Raw genomic sequence first — 7,084 nt, forward strand, 5'->3', positions numbered from 1 at the left:
AAACCACACCCCTATCAGAAAGCATGTGGGTTTCTCTTAGGGTTATTAATTTCGGTTTCACATATGGAAAATTTTTATTTTCACTAGAGGCAACCTTCAAATCTGAGTGACAATGCGCCAAGAACTTTGGAAATTATGTCCGTGCAAGTTCTTAATTATGGGTGTGAAGAGCTCCACATTTATGGCTAAGAGGTTGCAAGCCTCCTTTTCATACTCGACTTACTTTGTCACTTTTCCAGAACCAAATGTTATCTTGCATAATAGATTTCATGTTTAACCACTAGAGTTGAACTACAAGCAGGCTGATTCCTAATGTTTAAGGATATGTAAGCGCACTCAATGTTGAAAACTCGGCTGTACTCCAACATTCTCTCGTAAATCTAATTCTCGAGCATTCCAGTACATTCATAATTCGGTATCGGAATAGCTTTTTAATTCTTTCAAAATCGTGCGTCAAATCAAGCATATCGAACTACAGGTAGCCTAAATTTTCATATAGCCTGAGATATGTAGGAAACCCATTTCCGGGTTCAGCCATAATTCTAAAGTCCGTGCCAAAGTCCCTTTTCTGAGAGATGGAGATGTGGTCGGTCAAAATTGGATTCGTCAATTTCATTTGCTTCGGATTTCTTTCATCAATCCAAGTCAAACAAGGGACAGTTGTTGACACCCAATTTTGGACCTCCACAATATAGATTAATATCGAGTGTCTTCAATTTCAAGCAATTTAAAATAATTAGTGTTATAAAATTTCAAGAAAAATAAAATAATTTGCATGTTATTTTAAATAGTTTCGTCACTTTTATAATTTTTTTAAATAATATATGTATTTTATTTTTTATATATATTATTAGTACATTTTATAAATATTTAAAAGTCATCTCAAAATATTTTTATATTTTTAAACTAAATATTTTATTAATTTAGTTTAGTTTGAACTATAGTTATAATTTTTAGTTAATTAGTTTAATTATCTTATATTTGAACCAATTATTTTATTTCGCAAAAATTAAGAAGCTCATTAATTAGTTTTAATAATTCAATCTTATTTAGATTTTGGCCGAAGTTGCAAATTAAGTTCAATATGGCTATACCTTATTTGTTATTTTAGCCTTTTTCTTTTACCTCTTTTTTAAACCTTTGAGAAACCAACATGGGCTCTACTTCTAAATTCCAGCAGCCCACTTCATAAATCCTACCCAGCCCAGTCTTTCTCAATGTTTACAACAAAAGACCCACCCAATATATCAACATACAATACATACAACAATACAAAAACCGACCCGTACCCGTGTCTTCTTCCCAAGAAACGCAACCCAGCGAAAAATGCTGCGAATTAGTGTGCGAAACCCAGAAATCGCGACCCGATCCAGCAGTCCAGCGAATCGAGCCCAGAATTGCGCATCCTTTTCCCCTATACCTTATTTGCTCGTACTTAAATTTTCCAGGTCGCTTCATCTCATTTTGTGTTCGTCCTTTGCCCTTAATCGGACATCCACATTCAAATACGTACAAAAATCTGTTGCCAACCTTATCCTCAAGAGAGGTTTGAATTTCAAATTTTGGAATTTCATCCTAAACTTCATCTGTTTCCCCCCATTTTCGCCCTAAATCCTCCTCTATTTAAACCCCATCTTCTTCATTATTTGAGGGTTGGAGAAAATTTTGGAAAAAAACTTGCAAGAAACAGTGAGCAAAAATACAAAAAGAGAAAATTGAAATTCACCAAGTATAGACAAGAAAAAATCAAAGTAGAAATTAAAACGATAGTATTATACCCACCGAGTTTCTGAGTCCTCTGTTTGGAGTTTGAGTTTCCGTCGTAGCTTCGTCGTTGGTGGTGAAATAGTTCACTTTTAGCTCATCGTTTTGTTCCAAGTTCGCCGCCTGAAAGAAGGTAAAAACCTCTCCTTCAGCTTTGCTCGTTTAACTTGTAGTTGTTCTGCATTTCTTCTGTATATGTGTTCAACTGATACTTCTCAATATGGATCGAAATCATGTTTGTTTAGTTCACTGAGGTATGGTTAAGCGTATTTAATGTTTCGTTCCTTTTCTTTGGACTATTTTGAGTTGTGTTATCTTTTTTCATTTAAGTTAATTCAGTTGTCTATTTATCAATAATCTTTAAGGGATTTTGAAGTGAGGTAAAGTTTTGTGTTTTCATGAATATCTTGCAGTAAGTAGGCTAATTTTAGTTTAAAGTATATGTTTTGCATTTCACTGGTTTCTGATGTGATATGTTACTTAAAAAATAATAATTTAGAATGTGATAATGTCTCTAAGCGATCAAGTGTGAAAGTTTCCCCTTATGGTTCTCATCGATTTGTATAAGTATACTAATTGTTTTAGCATTTGTTAATTTCCTTTCTTTTGATTATGTTCCTATGTGAAAGAGTCCTTTTAAGGTGTTTAGATTTTGGATGTGCAAACTTTGAAATAGTAGTTTTTTTATGTTGAGTTTATTTGTTACCAAGTAGGTATATATTATTCTTTATTCTAATTCCTATCGTCTTTTCTTGCATGAATTCTCCCGATTGAGTACATCGGACTCCATATATTTTCACCCTTGCATCTTCTTATTGGGCCATGGAGGCCCAATTTTATTTCATTGAGTCAGCCAGCCATCGAAAGTGAAGAATAAGTCCATGGATTCGGCGTACAGGTGTTCGAATAGTGGATTGTATACACTAGTATACATCTAGTGTATACGAAAAGTAGGAAAATCGGCCTAAAAGACCCTTTATTTTGAGTTGTATTTCGTATTTATTGGGCCCAAGCCCTTTATTTTGACTATTACCTTGTTGGTCTAGGACAGGTACCAGGTGCTGAGCCAAAGGCCCAAAAGGCAGAAATCAGGCCCAAGTGCTGGCACAGGTGGAAAACCAGACTTGGGGCCCAAAACACTCTCTCTGTCTCTCTTTATTTTATTTATTTCGTATGTGTTTAATTGTTTATTTGCTAGTCAATTTTAAGTTTTTCCTAATACGGTTTCCCCAAAAGATAGTCATTTTGACATTTTCTAAGGCTAAAATCGTACTTATTTTATTACTTGGAAATATTTTACTTAAGTAATATCCTTGTAATATTTCCCATTCTCCCTCTAAAACGATTTTAAGTCTTAAAGTTTGTATGTTTCGTAAACTTATCAAGCATGCCTTTTTAAAAATTATTAGCCAAATATTTTAATTACCGAATAACCATGAGTTAGCGGATGTTTTAGATGCCCTTTAANTTTATTACTTGGAAATATTTTACTTAAGTAATATCCTTGTAATATTTCCCATTCTCCCTCTAAAACGATTTTAAGTCTTAAAGTTTGTATGTTTCGTAAACTTATCAAGCATGGCTTTTTAAAAATTATTAGCCAAATATTTTAATTACCGAATAACCACGAGTTAGCGGATGTTTTAGATGCCCTTTAAAACCTTTTTAAAACATTAATATGAAACCCCAAACCCCTTTAAATATTTTCAATTGATTACCTGTTTTAATATTTTGAAAATTAGTTTTCTTAATTTTTCTTTAAAAATTAAGTGGCGACTCTTTAAATTTCGTCGTTTCCTATTTTTTAAATAAAACAACAATAACAGTTATCACTTCAACATTGATATGACACCTTTTGAAGAACTTTATGTGAGGGGGTGTAGATCGCCCATAGGGTGGTTTTAAGGATGGTGATGTGAAAGTCGTGGGTGTGGATTTGGTATGGAATCTTAGCAAAAGGTAAGGAGTATCCAAACCAAATTGCCGACAGCCCAGATCAGACAAAAAGATTATGCAGATCACAAGTTAAGAGACATAAAATTTCAAGTTGGTGAACATGTTATATTGAAGGTGTCACTGATGAAAGGAGTCACATGGTTCGACAACAAGGGTAAGCTTAATTAGTCCACATTATATTGGTCCATTTGAGGTTCTTAACGGTGTGGAATCAATGGTTTACATGTTAGCTTTACCACATAGTTTGTCCGGGGTTCATCAAATGTTCCATCTATCCATGCTAAAGAGATACCATGGGGGTGGAGATTACATTATCAAGTGGGCACTCAATATTGTTGGACAAGTATTTTCAGTACGAAGAGGAGACAATTGCAATTCTTGATTAGAATGTATGGAGATTGAGGACAAAAGAGATCAAGTAAGTGACAGTTTAGTGAAGGCATCATCCGGTTAAGGAAGCTACTTGGAAAACCAAAAGGGACATACGGAACAAGTACCCTCACTTGTTTGAGGATTCAGGAACTGCACTCTTTCTAACTTAGCCCAACTTTTTTTGTTTGATTACTCAGGAACGAGCGATGGGTAAATTGGTATCTCTTCTAATGATCCCTTTCAGTTGTTATGAACAAACCAATGGTGAAAGATTTGAGTAAGAAAACTTTTGGAGTAGTGACTTAAAAATTTTAGGCTAAGCAAAATCTTAAATGAAATCTGAGTAAGGTGAGGTCTAGGGAAATCTGAGAGGTTATCTAAGTGTAACACCTCAGAATTTGGTAAGTTGAGTTTGGAAAGGAAGTTGTAGGAAAAGTTGTTGGTGCAGGTTCTTACGAGTCTACCTACATGCCATAAGAAGTTCTACGGGGTATAGAATGGCCGTCGTAGAACTTGAGATGGATTTTGTAGAATATCAAGTCCCAGATGAAGGTCTACTGTTCAATAGGACGAGTCGTAGACTAGTGCCGATAGAAAGGATGTTAGACTTGGAAGATTGCTTTAGTAATGGGTTATACGGGTGGGATATATGAATCATAGAAGTTGGGACGATTTATATGAGACGTTGGTGGGATTTGTTTAGAATTTTGGGTTTCATTACTCGACTCTACGAATGACCAAGACGGTCCGTAGAGTCAGGGTTATTTGGGTCTTTTACTACCCTTTATACATCTATACTATCTCTTTTTAAATCTATAACTAATCCCTACGACCGTTTTTGTTCTTTTAATTCCACCTGTTGACACCAAATTTTGGTTTGATATTTTTAAAGTTTATACATTTTAAGTATTTTTTTTAAAAATAGTTCAAAATACATGTTTTGCCATTTTAATGCAATTTGTTGATAATGATTCTTATTCTCAAAATATTAGAATTTTTATCGGTTAATTCTATTTATATTATTTTGTCACAATCGATTGAATACGTTCAAATATTTGTTCATTTTTATAAAATCATTATTTATGTTAAATTGTATTTTTTACATGTCATTGGTTACGTTCGTTACATTGTTTAATATTCATTTTATCTGTTACATTTGTTAATATTCATTTTAATATTTTGCACAATTCAGACATTCATTTCGATATAAATAATATTTGATACACAAATATTTTATTGACTGGTTATTTTAGCCCACCATTTTAAAATAGTGATATTGTAGTTTTCAATTCCCTATATAAAGAATAATTTACCTATTAAGTTAAGGGGGTGATGAATTAATTTTAGAATTTGGGGTTCAATTTTTAGATTTGTATTTTTCTACTGTTCATTATATTTCTCCGGCAAACTTTCGCCGGAGCTCCGACCAGTCATCACCCAAATAAGACCCAACTGGTCAACTTATCTTTCTCACTGCCTCTCCTTTCTCCCTCACCAGAAATCGGCTACCACAACGCAACCAGTAACAACCAAAATACCACCATTAAAACCACCAGTAAATCACCTCCGAACAAAACCTCATCTTCCCCGATGAATCGCCACCACCAAACCATCCTTGTTTCCGGCGGAAACTTCAAATCCCAGACCCAAAAACTCCATTTGTTTCTATCCCATTTTCAGCGAACAACCAGCCGCCGTTGACCTCCCTTCTCCGGCCACTTCAAGCTCCACGAATCAGACCACACAGTAACCCTTCTTCCTTACCACTGCTTACATCTCTCCTCTTTTCCTATTCTTTTTCCGGCGAATCAGATCAGAAACCACCTCAACAAACCCCCCAAACCACCAGATCTAACAAAAAAAACCAAACCCCAACAATCCAAATTCCACCCGATTCTCCGACCTCCGATAAGCTTGAACACCGACCCAGAAAACCTAACCAAAAGCCACCACAAACCACCAAAGATCAGCCAACCGAAACCCCATCCCGTTACTCCATTTTCTCAGACCCCTCACCCTCTTGTTTTCTACCTCATACACAACTACTCAACCAGCAAGCCTTTGAGTTCGAAGCTCGCGACCAGACCCCTAAACGACCCCATTTATTTTCCATTTTTTGGCTGGCTCCAAGCCGAAACAACACTGTTGCGACCAACAACTCGTACCAGACCCTCTCCCCTTTTTCCCCTTTCAATTTTTTGTTTGTTTTGCAGTGAACCAGAAGCTCCAACTCCGGTGGGAAACAACCAAGCTCCGACGACAGTGAACCCAAGCTAGACCCAGCATCAGCGGATCTCAAAACCACAACCAGCTCTAATCTTCGCTGCCACCAGCCATCTCCTATCACCCTTTTTCCCTCCGTTTTGCAGTAAACCTTATCTTCTCTCACCAATGTTGATTTTTGCACTGTATTGTTTTGTTTTGGTTCTCGATTCATCAATTTTAGTATTGTTTTGTTGAGATTTGAACTCCGTCTTCTCTGATAATTGTTGTTGTTGCTTGGACACTTATTATTGAAAAGTTATTAGTGATGTTTCTTTTGTTTGTGTGCAAAATTAATTTAGTCTTCTTTTAGGGTGTGTTCGGTATGAAGGAAAATATTTTCTGGAAAATGTTTTTCAATTCTCTCATGTTTGATTGGATTAAATGTTTTGGAAAATATTTTTCAAATCAACTCATTTTTTTCAAATTTAAGGAAAATGACTTCCGTTCAAAACTTAAGGAAAACATTTTCCAAAACTCTCTTCCAACTTCAAATTACAAAAAAAAAAATTGTTGAAAAAATCAATTTATTTTGTCCCTACTCTCAAACCAGTCCCCCCAACCCCCCTCCCCCTAAAATAATAATAATTTTAAAGATTGTTTTTAAATTCAATTTTTTTACCCCACCCTCACCCCTACCCCCACCCCCTACCACCACCCTCTCCCAAAAAAATATTAAAAGTTGTTTCTAAAAGATATTTCTAATTTCAATTTTTTATTTTTTTTACCC

This window comes from Solanum stenotomum, chromosome 11 (genome assembly GCF_019186545.1).
Source record: "Solanum stenotomum isolate F172 chromosome 11, ASM1918654v1, whole genome shotgun sequence".
In the NCBI taxonomy this organism is placed as follows: Eukaryota; Viridiplantae; Streptophyta; class Magnoliopsida; order Solanales; family Solanaceae; genus Solanum; species Solanum stenotomum.